This window comes from Ursus arctos, unplaced genomic scaffold (genome assembly GCF_023065955.2).
Source record: "Ursus arctos isolate Adak ecotype North America unplaced genomic scaffold, UrsArc2.0 scaffold_12, whole genome shotgun sequence".
Classification (NCBI taxonomy): domain Eukaryota; kingdom Metazoa; phylum Chordata; class Mammalia; order Carnivora; family Ursidae; genus Ursus; species Ursus arctos.
In genome coordinates, this window is record NW_026622786.1 from 62,555,317 (window position 1) to 62,577,625 (window position 22,309).

The 22,309-nt window shown below is 43.6% G+C and overlaps 1 long non-coding RNA gene and 1 pseudogene across 1 annotated transcript; both read right to left on the reverse strand.

Moving 5' to 3' along the window:
• Window positions 1-2,966: 2,966 nt before the first annotated feature.
• Window positions 2,967-21,422, reverse strand: LOC123000999 (uncharacterized). Its single transcript, XR_006409439.3, has 3 exons — window positions 21,206-21,422; window positions 10,898-11,909; window positions 2,967-9,331 (listed from the first exon to the last, which is right to left on the reverse strand). It is a non-coding gene; the product is annotated as an uncharacterized LOC123000999 (long non-coding RNA).
• On the reverse strand, window positions 14,831-15,214 carry LOC123000998 (40S ribosomal protein S15a-like; annotated as a pseudogene).
• Window positions 21,423-22,309: the final 887 nt, after the last annotated feature.

Consider the following 22,309-nt stretch of genomic DNA (forward strand, 5'->3'; position numbering starts at 1 on the left):
CCAGAGTTTCTGATTCAGTAGGTTGGGGTGGGGCTCAAGAGTTTGTATTTCCAGCAAGTGTCAGGTGATGCTGGTGCAAGTTGGAAGACCGCACTTTGAGAGGCACGGCTCAAGTGGATTTTCTCTTATGTGGGGCTCTCAGATGAGTGTCTCAAGCACATGAACCGTCATGTGCTGTAAGGTTGACTTCTTCCGTGTGATTCACATATTGGAAAGCTTGAAGAATGTGGTTAGACCCCAGAGGTAAGGCTGGAATGCTGAGAAATAGTCAGGTTTCATATACTTACCTTGAAATTGGAGCAGGGGACAGATCAGGAGCTGCCCTGCCATGCCATTATGTGCTTGTGCTCGTGCTCCCGTGCCTGAATTTCTGTCTTGGCACGCTTCCCATCCTTCACAATGAGCTTAGCCTTCCCACATACTCCCAGATAGATTTCCATGTGTTTTTTCAATGCTTTGTCATTCCCTCTTTGGACCTTAACTGATTACAAATCCGTGTCCCCTTGTAGACTATGAACTTCCTCTCCTTCCAGGATTCCAGTGACACCTTCTTAATCTATCATCTGTGTCTTATTTTCTCTATTTTAATATTTTTTACTTTCTGTGCTTTATTCTGGATAGTTCCTTCTGACCCATCTTTTTTTTTTTTTTCTTTCCCTAAGATTATTGTATTTTGAGAGAGAGAGAGCAAAAGCAGGGGGAGGGGCAGAGGGAGAGAGAGAGGCAGACTCTCCGTGGATCCCAGGACCCATGACCTGAGCTGAAGGCAGCGGCTTAACTGACTGAACCACCCAGGCACCCCCGGACCTACCATTTTCTTCAGTTAAGTCTAATTAGCAGTTAAACTTACCTGTGAACTCATGTAAGACTATGAGCTCCACTAACAGTGATTTCCTAATAAGTAAGTGAAAATTGGTGGTCCTTTCTAGGGTTCCTTGAGTTTTCAGCTTTAGCAGATCTTCATAGTTCTGAAATCTAGAGGGTTTTTTTATTGCTTAAGTTTGGTGACAAAATTTATTTGGCAGCAAAATCTGATGTGAACTGATGTGGGGCTATTTGTAGACTTAATTTATTCCACGTAGTAGGACTATGCTTGTAGTCGTTGTAGTGTGTTTGACTGTGAGGTGCTATCCCAGAGCCCAGGAGGGTGTTACGTAATATGCATCCATACCTTTCTAACATCTGAAAAGTTCTTTATTCTGAAACATCTGGCCTCAGGAATTTAAGACAAGGTGTTGCAGACCCATTTTTGTAAAATGCTATTAATTCTAACATTCGCTCATGCAGCATTCACTCACTGCCTACCGTATACTAGACCCTGTCATAGTCACTGACTGTGCAGGGTCCTAGACCTTGTCCTCAAAGGGTTCACCACCCTGTGTGGGAGGAGTAAGTGGAGACAACCCTCGTTTGCGAAGAACCTTATTTACACAACGGACGTGTCTTGCTGTTGCTGTTTGTTGACTGAGCATCTGTTCTGTTCGTAGCCTGTTCCAAGCAATAGTTGCTTGCATTCGTGCCCACCTCCCGCATGGACCCTTCCAGCACTAAATGCAGCGTCTCCTAGGTGTCCTGGTGCTAGCCCGCTTCATCGCTTGCATTATTTTGCAGGAGCTCTGTGGCTCTGCCTTGCCTCCAACTGCTCATAGTCTCCCTGCACACACATGTCTTCTCAGATACGGTGGAGCGTGCCTTGCAAGTGATCGCGGTGGTCAAGCAGTTCTGGAAGACCTGTGGGATGTCCCTGGCAGAGAAACGTTAGAAGGTGGCCTCTCAATCACAGACCTTTACCTTGAAAGTCTTTTAAAGATATGTTGACTCTTCATTGACTCATCCTATTTGTTTCTCAACTTATTAGTAACAGTATTCTATGGTCTTGAAAAAAACATGAAACATTAGGGGTGCTGGGTGGCGCAGTTGGTTAAGCGTCTCTTGGTTTGGGCTCTGGTTATGATCTCGGGGTCGTGGGATCATCCCGCATCAGGGGCTTGAGATTCTCTCTCCCTCTCCCTCTGCCCCTCCTACCCATGCTCTCTCTTTCTCTCAACTATATAAATCTTGAAAAACATATATATGAAACACTAGTCCCTCCCTAACATTATGACCCTTAGTTGCAAGGACACAATCCCCACCTCAGTCTAGCATCAGCATAAAAAGGGGAGTCAATCCTAAGGGCACAAGGAGAGTCTTGGTAACCACAAGTATAGATTTGCTTCTAGTCCCACGAAGACCCTGGAAAGTTTTCAGGATCTCTAAATGGTTCTTCTCTGCTTCTTTCTGCCTCAGTGCTTTATTCTGTCTCCCTGTCTGCTGGCCGCCTACCACTCGCTCCAGCTGCTGTCTAGCTCCTGAGTTTATGTAATGGAGACTGGCCATTTCTGAACACCAGCCACATTCCTCATTGAAAGAAATTAGCCCAAATGGATCAAGTATTCAGGGGTTTAATTAGACTTGAGGGAAAAGTCATGCAGTGCCAACATGGCTTCTGCAAGTGTACCTTTGTTGATTAGGAGAGAAAGGAGGGTAGGGGCAGTTACCAGAGCCTCCCAAGATAGGGGCAAAAATTTAGGCCTACAAAGGCCTGCAAAGAGGGGCTGTTAAGTCCCCTTGCTTTGGGTTGGAACCCCAAAAGGCTGCACCCTAGAGGGAAGGGTAAAGAGGAAATAGATTGAATGAACTGTAGTTGAGTTAGAATTCTCATTAAATTGATTTGTGGTAATCCCTGTTTGCCAGTGTTTCTAGGTTCTGGGAGAAACTGTCGTAAATCCTCTGTGCAGAAAAACAACATCCTAGGCCTCAATTATTTTTACAAACAAGTTTTCAAATATAGTGTCTGCACACAATTAAAAATAACCAGGCACAGGAAGAGACAAGACAACGTGAATGAGAACAACAAAAGCAAGAGACAAGAGAGTAGACCCACAGGGGCTTCAGATTAATTAGAGTTAGGAGACTAATTAAATTCATTTATGTATATTAAGTTTTTATTTTAATTCCACTATAGTTAACATTGTAATGTTAGTTTCGGGTGTACAATATGGTGATTCAGCTCCTCCATACAACATCCGGTGCTCATCACAGCAAGTGCCCGCCTTGATCCCCATCACCTACGTCCCCCATCCTTCTACCCACCTCTCCTCTGGTAACCAGTTTGTTCTCTCTAGTTAAGAGTCTGATTCTTGGTTTCTCTTGCTCTTCTCCCTCTCTTTTTCCTTTGCTCATTTGTTTCTTAAATTCCACATATGAGTGGAATCATATGGTAATTTTACTTTCTCTGACTTGTTTCACTTAGCATTATACTCTCCAGCTCCGTCATAGTGAATGGCAAGATTTCATTCTTTTTTATGGCTGAATACTATTCCATCGTGTATATATACCATATCTCCTTTATCCATCCAGCTATGGATGGGCATTGCAGCTGCTTCCATAATGTGGCTATTGTAAATAATGCTGCTGTAAGTGTAAGAGTGCATGCATCCCTTTGGCTTAGTGTTCTTCTTTGGGTAAACACCCAGTAGGGGGATTACTGAATTGTAGGGTAGTTCTATTTTTAAGTTTTTTTAAAAAAAGATTTTATTTCTTGATTTAAGAGAGAGAGAGCACAAGCAGGGGGAGCGGCAGGCAGAGGGAGAAGCAGACTCCCCGCTGAGCAGGGAGCTGGATACAGGCCTCCATCCCCTGACCCTGGGATCATGACCTGAGCCGAAGGCAGATGCTTAACTGACTGAGCCACCCAGTTGCCCCCAGGCGCCCTACTTTTAACTTTTTGAGGAACCTCCATACTGTTTTCCACAGCAGCTGCACCAGTTTGCATTCCCACCAGCAGTGCACAAGGGTTCCTTTTTCTCCACATCCTCCCCAACACTTGTTGCCTCTTGTGTTTTTGACTTTAGCCTTTTTGACAGGTGTGAGGGGATGTCACATGGTGGTTTTGATTTGTATTTCCCTGATGAGTGATGTCGAGCATCTTCTCGTGTCTGTTGGCCATCTGTATGTCTTCTTGGGAGAAATGTCTGTTTATGTCAGAAATTTTTAAATGATTATGATTATTTAAAGTATGTTCAGTAAGATTAAAAAATGAAATTTTAATTTGTTAGAAAACTAGAAACTATTTATATATATAGTAGAAGCCACACATACATGTAAAACTATATCTGTCTGTCTATCTGTCTGTCTATCTGTCTATCTATCTGAAATTTGGAAAAGCACCACAGAAATTCTAGAGCAGAAAAATAGAACAGCTAAAATTAAGAAGTCAGTGGACAGGTTTACTTGCAGCCTAGATATAGCTGGAAAAAAATGAAAGATAGGTCAGAAGAAATTATTCAGAATAAAGCAGAAAAGTAAAAAATATTAAAATACAGAAGACAGGTTAAGACAGAGGATACAACGAGGAACTGCAAGTGTGACTGGAGTCCTGGAAGGAGAGGGAGATCTAATGGGGCAGAGCAGTTTTAAAGATTTAACAGCAGAGAACTTTCTGAAATTGTTGCAACATCAAGCCACAGGTTTATGAACCCTAAGCAGATAAATAAAGAGAATACACACTGAGGTACGTCATAGTAAAAGTGCTGAAACCCAAAGACAATGTCTTAAAAGTAGCCAGAGGAGAAAAACAAAAGCAAACAACTGCTTTCAAATGAGCAATAACTGGACAGCTAACTTCTCAACAAAAACAACTGAAGACCACGGAGTGCAAATTGTAAAGTACTGAAAGAAATCTACTAACCTAGAATTCCATACCCAGCATTATCTGTAAAAATGGTGAAATAAAAACGAACGAACAAAAGCGGAGAGATTTCAACAGGTCATGCTGAAAGGACTGTAATAGGAGCGCCTGGGTGGCTTAGTCAGTTAAGTGTCTGACTCTTGATCTCAGCTCAGGTCTTGATCTCAGGGTCGTGGGTTCAAGCCCTGTGTTGGGTTCCACACCGGGCGTGGAGCCTACTTAGAATAAAAATATAAATAAGTCAAAGGAACTTACTTTATAAAGGTGTTGTTTTCAGGGAGACAAAGGAAGGGGAGTGAGAAGAAATTAAGAACAACAAAAAAGGTAAATATGGCATATAAGTCAGCATATTTGGGAGTTAAAATATCCTGGGGTGCCTGAATGGCTCAGTCGGTTAAGCATCCAGCTCTGGGTTTTGGCTCAGGTTGTGATCCCAGGGCCATGAGATCAAGCCCTTCATTGGGCTCCACATTCAGGCGGAGTGTGCTTGAGATTCTCTCTCTCCCTCTCCCTCCTCCTCTGCCCCTTCCCCAGCTCAGGCGTGCTGTCACTCTTGCTCTCTCTCTTTCTCTCTCTCTCTTAGGTAGGTAGGTAGATAGATGATAGATAGATAGATAGATAGATAGATAGATAGATAGATAAATGAAATCTTTAAAAAAATACATCCCAAGGTCTTTATATTGGAAAGAGAGTGAACTTGCCAGCAGTAGACTTTGACATATTAAAGATGTGCACTGTGACGTAAGGATAGCCACTGAAAAAGAACAGTAAAAGTTTCAAGTTCAGGCAGGAAAAGCATGGAATACCGAAAAACAATATAAAAGTAAGTAAGTAGGAGGGGGAAAAAATCTAGAATAGGCAGGAAGAAGAATGCACATACTAAGATGTGGATTTAAACCCAAATATGTCAGTAATGGATTAAATATAAATGGACTAAATCAAAACACGATTATCAAACTAAATAACAAACAAAATTCAACTGTTTGCTGCTAACAAGAGCCACATCTAAAACATAAGGATAGGTATGGTGAAAATAAAAGGATAGGAAAAGATAAACATGCAAACCCAAAAAAGAATCTGACCTAGTTGTATTAATTTTTGACAAAGTCCACTTCAGGGCAAAAAACCTCACGAGAGGTAAAGAGGGGCACTTCAAAATAAAAGATTCAGGTCGTGGGAAAGATACAGTTCTAAAACACCACATAACAGCCTCAAAGTACATTCCACCAAAATTATGGGCAAAAGATGAGGAAGCCTTTTTTTTTTTCTATCCATGAAGTTGTTATTTATATTCCAGTTAACATACAATGTTAGCATTAGTTTCAGGTGTGCAATATAGTGATTAAACATTTCCATACAGGTGCTTATAGAAAAAGGGTATTCAAATGGCTTATAAGAGGAGGTAGATACTCGGAGCCGTTTGTTATGAGGGATATAAAAATTTACACCGACATCCCACTACACACCCATCAGAAGGGCTTCAGAAGACTGACAGTGACTGGTGTTGAGGGTATGGAACAACTAAAGTTTCCATAGAATGGCTGGAAGGAGAGAACAAATGGGCAATAATCACTAAAGCCAAACCTATGGCTACCCTAGACTCAATCAGTTCCACGAATTGGTATATGCCCGAGAGGAATTTAGTGCACGTCCCCACCAAAAGTCATTTACTAAGGCTGCTTGTCGCAGGGTTTTTCACAATAGCCCCAGACTGGAGACAGTTCAAATGTCCACCACCATAGGAGAATGGATAAATGTGCCGAACGTTTACAATAACGATTTTACACAATAATCCAAAGAATGAACTCTTGCTGTGTGAAACAGTGTGAAGTTCATAGACATAATAGTAAGCAAAAGAAGCCAGGCACCAAGGGATCTATACTGTGATTGCATCTATATGCGTTTCAAGAACAGGTGAAATAATGTTTTCATCCTAAGTCAGAATAGTGGTAATGGGGAGAGGGGTAGCATATCGACTTGGAAAGTCATGGGGAAACCTGAGGTGCTGGAAACGTTCTGTATCTTGATTTGGATTATGTGGGTGTATACATACGAACATTCATTGAACCATATATGTAAGGTTTCTGTATTTTATACCTCAATTTAAAAAAATACATAAAAATTGACAGAACCACTTACAAGGAGGAATAGCCAAGTCCGCCATATGACAAGGTATTGTACACACCTCTCTTAGTAACTGATAGAATAAGTGGGTTTTAGAAATCAGGAAGGCCGTAGAACATTGAATGACACGATCAGCAAACTTGATCCAGCGGGCCGCTGTGGAACATTGCATCTAACAACTGGAGAACATCCATTCTTTTCAAGCGTACATCGAACATTTACACATCTGGCCAGATGTGGGTCCGTAAGGGAAGTCGCCACTCATTTCAAAGGACAGATCGTTTAGAGGATGTGCGACCATAAGACAGTTAAAGTGAAGATCAGTTAACAGTGTTAATTAGAACACTCCATATGTTTGGAAATTGAGAAATACACCTTGAAATAGCCCACAGGTCAACGAAGAAACCACATGGGTGGGAAAAATGATTTTCATCAGGTGATCATGAAAATACATGTTGACCCTTAGAAGATATAGCTAATGCCGTGCTTAGGGGGAAATTTATACCCTTAAGTGCAGAAATTAGAAGAGAAGAAAGACTGAGATCAGTGAGCTAAGTACCATCTCAGAAAGCTGGAAAGTGAATTTAATCACTAGTCTTTACCACGTCTATACCTTTTCAGCACACCTGCGGTATTATATTATAATTTCAAGTTTACTAGCGCTCACTGGAAACTGCGATCTAGGAGTTCCTGGGATTCAGGGATCTTGTCTTGTTCCTTATAAACCCAGTGCCTATAGTAAGTGCCCTGCATGTGGTTGATGCTTCTTTGAACTGAACTGAGTTCATCCCCAGTGCCTTTAGGCTTTTGAAACGCAGGGTGTCAGACTTAAGGGCTTGCAAAAGCCAGACAGTTGATGTGATGAGCGAGGCGGGTTGGATGGGGAACCAGCAAACTGGAGGGTGTGCGCCCCTTTGGGAGGGAGGACCGCCACTACTTGGCCCTGGTTGTCGCTATGAGAGCCTGTTGGCCAGAGAGGACGATATCTCCCCATTTGTTTATAAGAAGGCACAAATTCAGATGTTGATGTGAAATCTCCATTTTTAAAGTGTTGGAAACTAATTAATTAAAAAAAAAATAGAGCACGTGCCAAAGCAAACTCCATGGTCCTACGGCTGCCAGTTTGCAACCTCTGTTTTATTTCACACCTTATGTGGTGGGAACGTGTTTCATGTCTCAGTAGCACAGCCAGCCGACTCTTAAGTGGCCTCTTCCATCGAGTATACTTCTGCCTGAAGACAAGGGTCGTGGCAGCTTCCCAGTTGGATTTCTGGGTCCTATCTGTAAGAAGTTTGCAGCGTCCTTTAAAGCCTTCTTTGTAGTTGGCTGTTTATCCCAGCTGAATCAGACTTGAATTCCCAAAGATTTTTTTCCCTCCTTTTGTTGTAATATTCTTAATGATGCATTCTGACTTTTTCACTCTGTTTTCTACACATTTGTCACCACTTCTGCTTTTGGATCTTCATGCTGGAAAATCTGAGGCTTACATGGAAGATTGATTTTTAATGCCCCTTGCGTTGTTTTTCAGCTGTAACATTTGCATGCAATTATGACATTTTAAAAATAGGAGACCATGGGGTTTGAAAAAAAAGAATCTTCTGGGTGGATGAGCAAATGGAAAGGCTGGCCTTTAATTTTGTTAACATCCCAATTACATCGTGGTAACCCTTGTGACGATTTCTGTCCCTTGTAATGCAACACCTGGTTTTTGTTCCAGGGACAGGGACCAAGCCTGGCTGACTCAACCCTTGCTCAATTGTGAAAGAGTTTGCTGGAAAGCTCGCGTTTCCCACTGGCCAGCAGAGGTCACTATTTCAAAATTGTTAGAGGAAAAGTGTCTGTGGTCCACACCACTTCTCATTTGTTTGGGGGGAGGTTTTCTTCATAGTACTGGTGGGAGATTTATTTTTTCACATTTTTCTGTATTTTCTAAATGTTCTTAAAATTGTTCATATATATGTTACATTTAAAAGTGCTGTTGGCTTGAGTGGGCTTCTCTAGATAGATGCTTATAGAGTGATCAGTGCCACCATTTTTTGAGCACCTGCTAGGTTCTGGATGCTGGACTCTATGCAAATTCTCTTTCATAGCCATTGATCTGCCAGGGTTGTTGTGACATTCACCTCAGTTTTCCGGAAGAGGAACCTGAGGCAAGAAGTGAGATGATTTGCTCAAGGACCCACAGCTAATAGAGGAGGGATTCCAATGCAGGGAGATCTGTCTTCAAAGCCAGGCTCTTAGTTTTCTTGGGAGATGTACTTTTTTTTCCCCCAAAGAAGGAATATTTTATCAGCTTGAAACAACAATCACCCAGAACATGTGCGAGGAGTATGTCTTTTTGAAGCAAAACCTTAGAAATAACTTGCTATTTTTCCTTTGCAGATTTCAGTCTGTGATTTTCTTGAAGAAGCTAGACTTGACTCCTTTTCTTCTTTGAAACTGGGAACCGTGATGTTCTGTCAGGCTTTGCTCCTTTGCCTCGGGAAAACAGAACATTATAATACATTGTCTCCAAAAATGTCTCAAGCTTAAGACTTATTTAGTGAGTCAAGTTTACTAAAAAGATTTCTCATTTCAATTTATAAGTCCAATGGAAAACTTCCTAACTTTGGAAATACTGCTTGTGAATGAAAAGATAAATCTGTTTTAGTGGACTTTTATTTATTCATGTTTTCAAACATGAATAAGTCACCAGGATTTTCCACAAAGCTACAGAGTTATGAGAGGACAGCTGTGTTCATCACCAGATAATGAGTGGTCAGTTTGACCCCCCTGTTCTCACTGAAGAGGTCATGTGAGAACAGCAAGAAAAGGCTTTGTATCTTTTGGGCTGCTATAAAAGGACACTGGGTTCTGGAGTCAGTCTTCCAAATTGGCCTGGCATACTGCAGTCCATCATTCTTATTTCAAAATTTTTAATGTTTTTGTGGTTGCTCTTAACTATAATAATAAATAATAACAATTATTATTATTATTAGAACAGAAGACCATATTACCCTTTTAGATCTTCTTAATTAAATAATAAGATGGAACTGGCTTATTTTCTTTGTCAGCAAATATCTAACCAGTTTTCACAGGACAGCAAGTAGCTCAGAGTAGCCAAACTAAGGCTCTAGTTGGGGGAGATAGGCGATGAATATAAACAAACGTCACGTGGTGGTGAGCACTCTGAAAATCAAGTAGAGAGTAGATAACAGTGGGATGCTGTTTTAGGTGGGATGGTCAGGGAAGGCCTTCCTGGTAAAGTGACGTTTGGCCAGAGACCTGCACGAGGTAAGAGACAGAATATGTGGCTACCTGGGGGAAAAGTCCCAGAGAGCAGGACCCCAGTACCGGAGTGTGCTTGGTAAGTTCAAGAGACAGCAAAGTGGGCAGGGTGGGGGCATAGTGGGGGAGGGGAGCTGGGGGAGGGGAGATCAGAGACATAGGAGGGGACCAATCCATGTCAGGCCTTGTAGGTTCCAATAAGGACTTTGCTCTTACTCTGAGTCAGAAGCAGCCATTGGAAAGTTCTGAGCAAAAGTGTAACATGGGCCCACTTAAGTTCTTAAAAATTCAGTCTGGCTGTTCTGTGGAAAGTGGACAGGGGAGAGCGGGTGCTGGTAATGAAAGCAGGGAGACTACTAGTTGGGAGGCCACTACGTTGTCTGGTTCCGTTTCCCTGCAAATACCATGATGTGCTGAAAACCAAAGCAAGTTGTTATGCGGAGCAGTTGCCTAGAAATGAGAGTGAGGAAGGGGTGTAAGTTAGTGGCCTGGCAATTGCCACACCTTGCTTCCAGAAACCACCATTAAGGATGAGGAATGCCTTGGGCCACCCAGGGGAAGTTCCAAACTTGAAAACTGCTACTTCCAGACACTGGCCCTCTCCCTTCCCTTCCCTCCCTGTCACTCCCAGCTCCCAGGCTTGTCCAGTTTCCTTCCTAAGTAAAGCTGCATGTAGCCACTGCTGTCCATCCCCACCGACCCGGCCGCCTGAGTCCAGGCTCCCCAGAGTTGCTCTTTGGGCCTTCTCCTGACGATTCTAACAGCATCCACACTCACCTCTTTCTCCGTCTACTTTCCACGCAACAGGTAGAATGGTATTTTCAGAACAGATCAGATCATGCCAGTCTCCAGCCTAAAATTCTTCATTAATTTTGGATCCAGCCCTTTCCCTTCCCCAGTCTCATCTGGGGCCTTCTCTTCCCTCACTCTGTGGCTTCCAATCCCACTGCCCTTCCTTCACTGCCTGGAAGGAATCTCTGTTCCTCTCATCTCAGGACTTTGGCACATACTTGACCGTCTGCTGGAAAGCTCTTCCTCAGTTCCACTTTGTGTCCTCCGAGATTCCAGCTGAATTGTCACCTCCTCAGGGAAGCCTTCTGTGACTTCATCAAGCCTCTGACTCCTCCGCCCACTTCACGGCCTCTCATCATGTGGAGCATTTCTCCTTCAGGACCTTATCTTCGCTAGTTCGTATGCTCTCCAGATGTGCATTCATTGGTATGATTGGCTGAATCCTTTGTGTCCACTACCATCGGGGAAGCTCCGTGAATCTCTGGCTCCTTAGGACAGCTCCTGGGCATGGTAGGTGCTCAATCAATATTGTTGGATCAAGATGGTGGGTACTCTGGATACACTACTTCAGGCCTCTCTGAATGACTTTCCAGAGGGCCTGCACATCTGTTAGTAACTCCTTCACTCGCTCTATTAACTTATGCCTGTGTTCCACCGTGATTCACTGAGTGTGCACGGACACCAGGCACTGTGCTCGGTGTTAGGGCTGGGGTGGCGCCTAAAACAATTCTTGCTGCCGGAGAGCTAGGGGCACTCAGAAGGCTTTCAGCAAGGACAGCAACATGGTTGGATCAGTGATTTAGAAAGACCACTGTGGCTGCAGGGAGGACAGCCAGCTGGGAGGCTGGTCCAGGGATTCAGACTAGAGATGATGAGGCCTGATGAGGGCCACAGTATGGAGATGGAGAGAAGTATCCGGGAGGTAGGAATCAGAGGCCTCGGAGTCTGGATGTGGGTGGAGGAGAGAAGGAGCCTAGGAGAACCTCTAGGATCCCAGCTTGGTGTTGTCATCATTCATGGGAGAGAAAACACAGGATGAGGAGATGAGAAAAGAGGAGAGGAAGAGGAAATGAGTATAGTAGGACTTGGCTTCCCAAGCCATTTATCAGTTTCTATTTCTAGAGAGTCTGATTAACCTGAGGCTGCATTTAGAAGAGACTCTACTTTTAGGAATAACCAACATGACTCTTTGTTTTTAATTTGCATACAGTAAAATTCACCGTGCACAGATCTATGAGTTTTGGTAAATGCATAGAGTCGTGTAAACACTGCCACAGTCAAGATACAGAACGGTTCTATCATGGCCCCTTCCTCCCCCAAACGGCCTCATTCCAGGCAGTCAGATCTTTTCCAGTCCTTAACTCCTGGCAAACATTGATCTGTTCTCTATAATTTCGTCTTTTCCAGAATGTCACCTCAATGGGGTCATACAGTATATAGTCTTTTGAGTCTGCGTTTACTTAGCACGACGCATTTGATTCACCCATGTTGTTGTGTGTATCAGTGATCAATTTTGGGTTATTGCCAAGTAGTATTCCATTCTGTGGATTTACCACAGTTTATCTGTTCCACAGTCGATAATCATTTGGTTTTATATTTTTTGAGGATTACAAATAAAGTTCCTAAAAATCTTCACGTACAGGTTTTCGTGTAAACATAGATTTTCATTTCATACTGGGAATGGGATTGCTTTTATGGGTTTTATGGTAAGTATTACGTTTAACTTTATAAGAAAATACCAAACTGTTTTCCAAAGTGGTTGTACCCTTTTGCATTTCTTTGTATTATTATTATTTTTTTATTTTGGAATAGTTTTATTTTTTAAATTAACATATAATGTGTTTTTGGTTTCAGGGGTACAGGTCTGTGATTCATCAGTCTTCTATGATACCCAGTGCTCATTCCATCCAGTGGTCTCCTTAATGCCCATCACCCAGGTACCCCATCCCCCCACCTCCTCCCCTCCAACAACCCTCAGTTTGTTTCCTATGATGAAGAGTCTCTTATGGTTTGTCTCTCTCTCTGGTTTCGTCTTGTTTTATTTCTTTGAGAGAGGGAGAGTGGGAGCGAGCACGAGTGGGCATGGGGAGGGGAGGAGCAGAGGAAGAGGGACAAACAGACTCCATGCTGCGCGGAGCCCAACACAGGGCTCCACAGAGGGCTCGATCTCACGACCCTGAGATCATGACCTGAGCCAAAATCAAGAGTCAGTCACTGAGCTGACTGAGCCGCCCAGGCGCCCCACTTTGTGCGTTTCTACCACCAATTCATGAGAGTCCTAGTTGCTTCACATCATTGCCAGCATTTGATATTTTTTTATTTTTAAATTTTAACCATTCTAATGAGTGGGTAGTGGTATCTCAGTGTGCTTAGAATTTGCGTCCCCTGATGACTAATGATAATGAGCATCTTTGCACGTGCTTATTTTCCATCTGCATATTTTCTTGTCTGTTCGAATCTTTTGCCCACTTAAAACCTTTGGTTGTTTTCTTTTTCTTAAGTTGTAAGGGTTCTTCATATATTCTGAATACAACTCATTAGTTGGATATATGATTTGCAAATATTTTCTCCCGGTCTGTGGCTTCTTTTCATTCTCTTAGACAGTGGCTGTTGCAGAGCAAAAATGTTAATTTTTTATCAAATCCAATTAACACCTTTTTCCTTTATGGATTGTGCTTTTGGCATCACATCTAATTACTCTTTACCCAACCTAAAGTCACAAAGATTTTCTTCTGTATTTTTTTTCTAGAAGTCAGAGCTTTGCGTTTTGACCCATTTTGAGTTCATTTTCGCATAGTGTCTGAAGCGTAGGCTGAGGTTTGGTTTTTGTATATGTACTGCAACCGTTCCAGCACTGTTTGGTGAAAGACTGGCCTTCCTCCGCTGAATCGCTTTTGTACTTCTGACAAAATCTACTGGCCATATGTGGGTTCCATAGACTATGGAATAATTCTGCTCCATTGATCTATGTGAATATCCTTTTGCCAGTATCACACTGTCTTGATGACTGTAGCTTTATAGTGAGTTTTAAAATCAGGTAGTGAGTCCTCCATCTTTTTCTTTTTCACAGTTGTTTTGACCCTTCTCATTCCTTTGCCTTTCTTTTTTTTTTTTTTTTAAGATTTTATTTATTTATTCAACAGAGATAGAGACAGCCAGTGAGAGAGGGAACACAAGCAGGGGGAGTGGGAGAGGAAGAAGCAGGCTCATAGCGGAGGAGCCTGATGTGGGGCTCGATCCCATAACGCCGGGATCACGCCCTGAGCCGAAGGCAGACGCTTAACCGCTGTGCCACCCAGGTGCCCCTCCTTTGCCTTTCTAAGTAAGTTTTAGAATCAGCTTGTTGCTTTCTTTCTTTCTTTCTTTCTTTCTTTCTTTCTTTCTTTCTTTCTTTCTTTCTTTTTTGTGTGTGTTGAATATCATCATTTTAATATATAAAGCCAAACCATATGACTTATAAAACCCATTCATGATGTAAAAAAAAGAAAATCTCTTAGCAAACTTGGAATGAGAGAACTTCATCGTGATAAATGGCATCTATGAAAAAATCTACAACTTACATTATAACTAATATTCTCCCTAAGATTGGAATTTATGTATGGTCTGCGCTTATGTTGCTTTCTATTAAAAATTCCTGCTGGGATTTTGACTGAAGTCGTGTTGAATTTATAGATTAATTTGGGGAGAATTGACATCTTAATAGTACTTAATCTTCCAAATGATGAGTATACCTCTTCATTTATTTAGATCTACTTCGATTTCTTTCATCGGCGTTCTGTGGTTTTCAGCATAGAGATTCTTCACATATTAGATTTATATCTAGCTCTATCTTTTTAAGTGCTATTATAAATGGTACTTTAAATTAATTAATTAATTAATTCCACTGAAGCATTTTATTTGCATGTATATATTACATCCCTACAAAAAGAATCCCAGGATTTTCCCTCTTGTCTTGCTCCTTCATGGTCCATGATGCCAGCTGAGGTTGTCGGTACAATGAAACCAAACTGGTGGGATGGGAGCAGATTATTCTGACACTTTTCTTGATCTTTAAGTTGTGCATCAAATCTGGGGCTGATCACGCCACAGTTGTTTAACCTGCCTGTGAGGTTCACAACAATTTTCCCAGCTGTGTGGTCATCGGCGATTTCAAATTCGCCAACGTAACCAAGCTTCATCATCATAGCTAGCAACTGGACTAGGACTCTGCAACATGACCTAATTAAGAACCTGGCATTTGCCTCTCTTTTCAGCATTGTTAATGTTCTTGAGAGCATCTGCCAGGACATTCACGTGCACCATTATGGTGGCTCGGAAAGGTGGGGAAAGAGGACGGCAGATAGTTTTTATTTCTCAGGGTTATCGCTAGTATATATAAATAGGATGGATTTTTCTATATTAACCTTGTATCCTGCAACCTTGATAAACTCATCATTTTTAAGTTCTAGGAGCTTTTTTTTTTTTCTTGGTAGATTCCATGAGACTCTATACATGATGATAATGTTGCCTGCCAATAGAGAATTTATTTCTTTCCAACCTGTGTGTGTGTATTTTTCCCCTTGCCTTACTGCACTTGCTTAGGACTTGCACTGTGATGTCGAATAGGAATAGTAAAATATCCTTGTTTGTTCTTAATCTTAGGGGGAAATCCTTCAGCCTTTAGCACTAAGTATAGTGTAAATGTGTGATGTTAGCTGTAGGTTTTATTTTGTTTTTGTAGACGCCCTTTATTTAGTTAAGAAAGTTTCTTTCTATTCCTAGTGTAAATTGATTCTTACTCTCTCTCATCATATATGAGATTTTTATCTAGAATATCTGTACTGGCCCCTTATGACTCTGTTCCATATTGGGATTCTTCAGGGGTTTTTCTTTGTTTTGTTTTAAAAAGGGCATCTTCAACTTAATAAAATGAAGTCTGGAAGTGGTGGGAGACGTATGTTGGGTGTTTCATTAATCATCATCACCTCTCATTTTCTGGTTGATTTGGTCTTTTTCCCCTTCTCTTTGAATCTCCACACAGCCTAGGTGGGCCAGGCACCGTCACCTTTATTTGGCAGGTGCAGAATTGAGGAACCTGGGATGGCGACCTGCTCATGTCCCTCAGCTTTATCACAGCAGAGCTACAACCACTAAAGAAGTCATTTTATGCACTGTCCTCAATGAAAGTCCCGAAGCGCAGTGAAGTAAACCCAGGCTTTGGATTCAGGCAGACAATCTTTAATTTTAATTAAACGTAAAAAATGTATTGCAGTAAAATTCATGTAACATAAAATTAACCACTTAAAAGTGAGTTATTCAGTGGTATCTAGTACATTCACAGTGTTGTACAATCATCACCTTTATCTAATGCCAAAAAATTTCATTAGCCTCAAAGAACACCTATAACCATTAAGCAGATAATCCCATTGGTCCCTCCCCTTAGTCCCCGGCTACCACCGCTCTCCTTTCTGTCTCTGTGGATTTGCTATTAAGGCTACATCGTCTAAGTGGAATCGTCAAGTTTGTGACCTTTTGTGTCTGGCTGCTTTCACGCAGCGTAACGGTCTTGAGGTTCATCCAGGTTGTAGCACGTGTCAGTACTTCATTCCTCTCTAGGGCTGAATGGCCTTCCACTGTGTGTATGTGCGTATGTATATGTACAGTTTGTTTATCCATTCATCCACGGATGGACGTTCGGATTGTTTCCACGACAGTGTTCTTAAACAGGTATATGCCTAAGAGTGGAATTGCTGGGTCATATGGTAATTCTATGTTAGATGTTTTGAGGAATCATCAAACTGTTTGCCACAGTGGCTGAATCATTTCATATTCCTACCAGCAATGTATGAGGGGTCCAATTTCTCCACATCTTCACCAACACTTGTTATTTTCTGTTGTTGTTGTTTTAATAATAGCCATCCTAGTGGGTGTGAAGTGATACCTGCTGGTAATTCTGATTTGCATTTCCCTAATGACTAATAAGTTTGAGCATCTTTTCATGTACTTGCTGGCTGTTGTATATCTTCTTTGGAGAAGTGTCCTTTGCCCATTTTTTGACTGGGTTGTCTTTTTGGTGTTGGGTTATATGAGTTATTTATATATTCTGGATGCTAAACACTTATCAAATATATGATTTGCAAATATTTTCTCCCATTCCGTAGGTTATCTTTTTGCTACCTTCATAATGTTCTTTGATGCAGAAAAATTTTTAATTTTGATGAAGTCCTATTTTTAAAATTTTGTTGCTTGTGTTTTTGGTTTCTCATTTAAGAATTCATTGCCAAATCCAAGGTCACAAAGATTACCACTATGTTTTCTCCTAAGTATTTTATGGTTTTTATCTCTTGCATTTAGGAAGCTGATCCATTTTGAGTTATTTTTTGTAGATGGATAAAGTGGGGATCCAGCTTCATTCTTTTGCATGCGGATGTCCAGTTGTCCCAGCGCCATTTGTTGAAGAGACGGTTCTTTCCTCAATAAGTGGTCTTGGCTTTCTTATTTTTGTTTATTTATTTTTAAAGATTTTTATTTATTTACTTGAGAGAGAGAGAGCACGAGCGGGGGCGGGGGGAGTGGAGGACAGAGGGAGAGGGAGCAGGGAGCCAGATGCGGGACTCGATCCCAGGCCTTCGGATCATGACCTGAGCCAAAGGCAGACGCTTATCTGACTGAGTCACCCAGGCACCCTGGTCTTGGCATTCTTATTGAAAATCAGTTGACCATGGATGTATGGGAGGCAGACACTCTTAACTGAGAACTTTGGCAAATACTTAACTTAGAACTTTTATTTTCTCACCTATAAGATGGGGAAGATAATCTCTTTCTCAGTTTTCAGGATAAAATGAGAGCACATATGGATAGTGTCAGCCATACTACCCGGCACATAGTAGGTTCCCCAATAAATGTTAATTTTTCTCTAGCTGCAAGACATAGAGGCAGGGTAAGCAGTGTAACACCCATCACCTCTATTCCTTCTCCTTTTTCATATCTCCAGGACATAGGAGACCCTTAGATACACAGAAATGTCTATATTTGCTTCAACCATTTGCTGCATATATGTTTACGATCCTGGACAAAGATGGTGAGTGGGGAGGTCATGATAGGTTGAAGAAGTGCTTAGCTGGAAATGTAGTCGAGCAAATGAATAGTGGTCTGTCTTTACTAATTCAATCAGCAGTCCATAAACATTTATCTAGTACTGACTTTGTGCCAGAATCTGTTCTAGGTTCTGGTGTTACAAAGGCAAAAGGCTGCACCTGCTCTCAGAGAGGTCTCAGTCTAGAGGAGGAGACAGACTGTTAAACTGGTAGTTATAAAATGGTATAACATACGTTCTGAGATAGAATGAAGTAGAGACTGCTGTAAGAGTGTGCAAGAAGAAAAGAATTCTAGCCAGAGGATTTCGGGAAGGCTTCTGGGGAAAACATGACACTTGAGCTGGATATCAAACAATTCATAGGAAGGAGTATGAAGGACAGAGGGAAAAATGTTAGCATAGGAAACACCATATACAAAACTATGAAGACTTGAATATATGTTCTAGGTTCTAGGTGATGAAAATATTTTAGGGTGTTGGGAACACAGGCTAGGACTCAGTGGCGGAGTGAGAAAATTGTCTGACTGCACTTAGATGGCTGTTGGGGTCTATTAATGACCACTGTCTTCACTGGGGAAATGACACGGTCAAAGCTATGTTTTAGAGACTGAGAGAGAGACCTGTATGGAAAATGGATGATAGGGAACAAGAGGATGAGGCCAGAGGCAGGAAGAATTGGGAAGAAATGTAGTGGGAGGGGGAGTGTTAGGTGAATTTATGGTGAATCAAATATGGGAATGTGGGAGAGGAGGGACCTCAGATGACTCAGACTTCTGACATGGGGGACTTGGCCATGGGGCCATTCACGAGGTAGACCCAAGAATGGGGAGCTAAGTTGGAAAAGAAAATATGATGTTTGCTTTTGGAGATGGGTCCAGATGGAGATAATCCAGTAGACAGGCTGTATGTGGGACTAGAAGGGCAAAAGCCAGTTGGAGCTGGAACACTGGTTAGTATAAAAAAACACACAGTATTGTCTGGCTTGCTAAAGGGAGAAGTGGGTTTTATTTGTTTTGCTGTGTTTTGTTCATGACAATTAAAATATTAATGAATTTTATTTTCATACCAAAACTATAAAGAAAAAAAAATACGCTCATAATCCTACTACTCAAATAAACCCTATTGAAAGAGAGGGAGGATAATATATATTGTTAGAAAAGGCAAACAGCTCAGAAAAGTAAAATATGAAAAAGTACTCCCAGTCCTCCATTCCCTTAACCACTATTACTACTTCCCTGTATTTCCTTCTAGGAAAAAAAAATGCATGCACCCACTGGGTTCTGTATATCCCCAAAGGGGTCCTGCAATATACAAGTGTTTAAGAGGTTTAATTTTATTGAGCAGGTTAACCTTCTCATTGCTTTGCCAGGCTTTATAAACCCATCTGTCCTGGTGGGGTGGAGCTGTGAGCTCACTTGGGGGAAGGGCAGGATCTCTATTTCCCCAGCTCCGGCGTGGGGGCTGGCTCAGGATAGGTGCCCAGTAAAGATTAAGTGGATGAGCTCTTGCTACATCTTGGAAATTTGGAGAGCCTTTGCCTGCAGTTACAGTTGATTAAGTGACTTATTCAGCAAGTGTTTTCAGAGTCCTAAGTGTTCAGTGCTGTGTGTGAGTGAGTGAGTGTGTGTGTGTGTGTGTGTGTGTGTGTGTGTATGGTAAAGGAGGGAGGGCAGGGAACTCAGCTCCTGGACTCACTGAAAGGTGGAACTGGAAAGGCCAGTCATCTTCTTCCAACTGTCTTGCTTTTTGAGGTGGAAACTGAGGTCCAAAGTGAGATTATGATTTGCTAAAGCCACACGGCCTATTGGTGGCACAGCCAGCACTGGAACTTCAGAAGGGGGTAGGGGGAGGAGCACCTGTTGGTGTGTTGGAGGGGTTGGTGAACTACCCTTGTTCCTTTCTACCTCTTCTCCTCCTACCATAAACATAGCAAGAATTCTCAACTCCAAATCCCCAGACACATGCAAGATTTTGAGGTGCCCTATGAAGCCCTTGGCCCTTGACCTGTGTGTAATGGGCAGGTTGGTTGACATCCTATATCTATTAGTGGCAGCTGGCTGGTATAGAAGGGAGAGCACTGGCCTGGGAGTCAGGAAGCCTGGATGCTGGTGCCAGCTCTGCCACAGCCATCATATTGCTGTGGGCCAGTCACATCTTCTCTCCTTTGAATGTGGGTGTGGGTCTAACTTAATCTCCAGGGACCTTCTTACCATTATTGATCTCTAACTGTAAGATGCTGTATTTAACCAATTACAGGAAATCAGACTTTGGAATTTTATGATTCTAAAATCCTGGTTTCCCAAGATTCCAGGGATGCTGCTTGAGGTCTCTTACTCTTTGCAGAATCCTCTATTGCGAGATCTGACCTATTGTGTCATAGGGAAGGGCTCCACATACATTTTCCAACTTGCGGTCAAGGCCAAAGAGACCAGACCCCTACCTTCAGAGAGTGTGACGACAGATAGGTCCCTTGGAGTGACCCAGGTCACCAGCAAACAGTGCAGAGGGGGTGTGCGGAAAAGAAATGCAGAGACCACCTCAGGAGCCTCCCGGGACCCTTCTAGTAGCCCTGGCAGATTGTCCAGTCCAGGTGAACAACCCTGTTTTGTACAGGAGGAAACTGAAGCTCAGGGAAGAGGACTGAGCCACTGCTTTCAATTGCCCTAAGTCCTGTTCTTTGGGTGGTGTTCTTTCTGCCATTGGACAGGGATCCCTGAGACACTGCTGTCTGTGAGGGAAGCCAATATCCAGACCCCTAAGGAACTAAGAGGAATGGGTCTCAACCCCCAAGGCTCTAAGATCTCCTGGGAGCTGGCTAACAATCTAGGCGCTTGGGGCCAGCCCCCACAGAGATTCACAAATTCAATTAGAATATTTTCTAGTTGGGATCTGGCATCTTTTTTTTTTTTTTAATAAATATTTTTATTTTTCTAAAAATTTTTTAAAGTAAGCTCTAGGCCCAAGCTGGGACTCGAACTCACGACCCTGAGATCATGAGTTGCATGGTCGGCTGACTATGCCAGCTAAGTATTTTTGGAGTTTAGACCCTCTAGCCCGGACTCTACGGTGAAAAACACCACAAAAACAAAAACGTAACAAAAGTGGTCTGAGATCCCTGGTTCTCAGCCCAACGTTGCCGCTGTGAAATGCGTGCAAGCTCTCGAGTGAGCCGCTTAGATTCTGCAACAAAACTTTTAAAGCACTTTCACATCTGTTACCTCCACGTGCAGGTTTCGCCGGTTCCATTTGATGAAGAGAAAACGGACCTCGGAGAAGGGTAGGGTCCTGCGTCAGCCACTGGGAAAGGCGGGGACACAGCCTGGCTGTCCTGACGCCCAGTGCGCTCCGCCGCCCAGCCAGCCTAGCTCCGAAGACAGAGACCTGCCTCTCCCGCCCGCGGCGCCGCCCTGCCCGGCCGGGCGGCCGGAGGGCAGCGGGCAGCGCAGGGCTCCGGCAGCCGCCGCCTGTCAAACCCTCCGCCCAGCCCCGCGCCGGGCCCTGCCCAGGCCCCCAGGCAAGGAGGCCCCGCCCTCGCACCGCGATTGGCCTTTGCGCGGCAGCCTCAGCGAGCCAGTGGCTGGAGCGGCTGTCCGGCAGGTCGGGGCCCCGCCCCCGCCCCGGGATGCCGCCCCGCAGTACGCGGCGGCAGCGGCGGCTGCGGGGGCTGCGGCGCCAGTGGAGGCGCGCGGAGCCGTGCGCCCCGCGAGCGGCAGCCGCAGCTGCGAGGTGAGAGGGGGCGCGGCCCGTGACCCGGGGAGGGGGCGGGAGCCAGGGCCAGAGATCCGAGGCTAGGGTCCCAGCGACGCTCGAATCCCGGGAGCTTTGGAATGGCGCGGGAGCGCAGCGAGGAGAGGAGAGTTTGGGGCCCCGGGCCCTCGTTCCAGGGGGGATGTTGGAAGAGCCGAGACTGTGGAGGGGGACCCAGCGAGCGTGTTTGTGGAGTGTGAGCCAGTGAGGCTGCTAGTATTGCTGAGTGTCTGAGAGGGTGAATGAGAGAGCAGTACGTGTGGCACACCGTGTCCCCAGTGTGCATTTGCGGGGGTGTGTGGTATGCGTGGGAGCCGGCGTCCATGGGCGTTAGCGACTTGGTGCGGGTTTGCGCGTGCGATGGCTTCGTTTTCTCTGCTGCGCGTGGGAGTGTGCGTGTCTCTGTGTGCTCGGGATGGGTTCGTGTCGCGGGAGTGAGCGCCCATCATTGGACGCCCACTCTCCCGGCCTCGGTGGTCGTGGGTAAGTCTTGGAGGGTCTGCGCGCCAGACCGGTGGGTGCTCAGTTCATAGTCCCTGCGCACAGCCGGGTCCCCAAAGCGCCCAGGAGTTGCA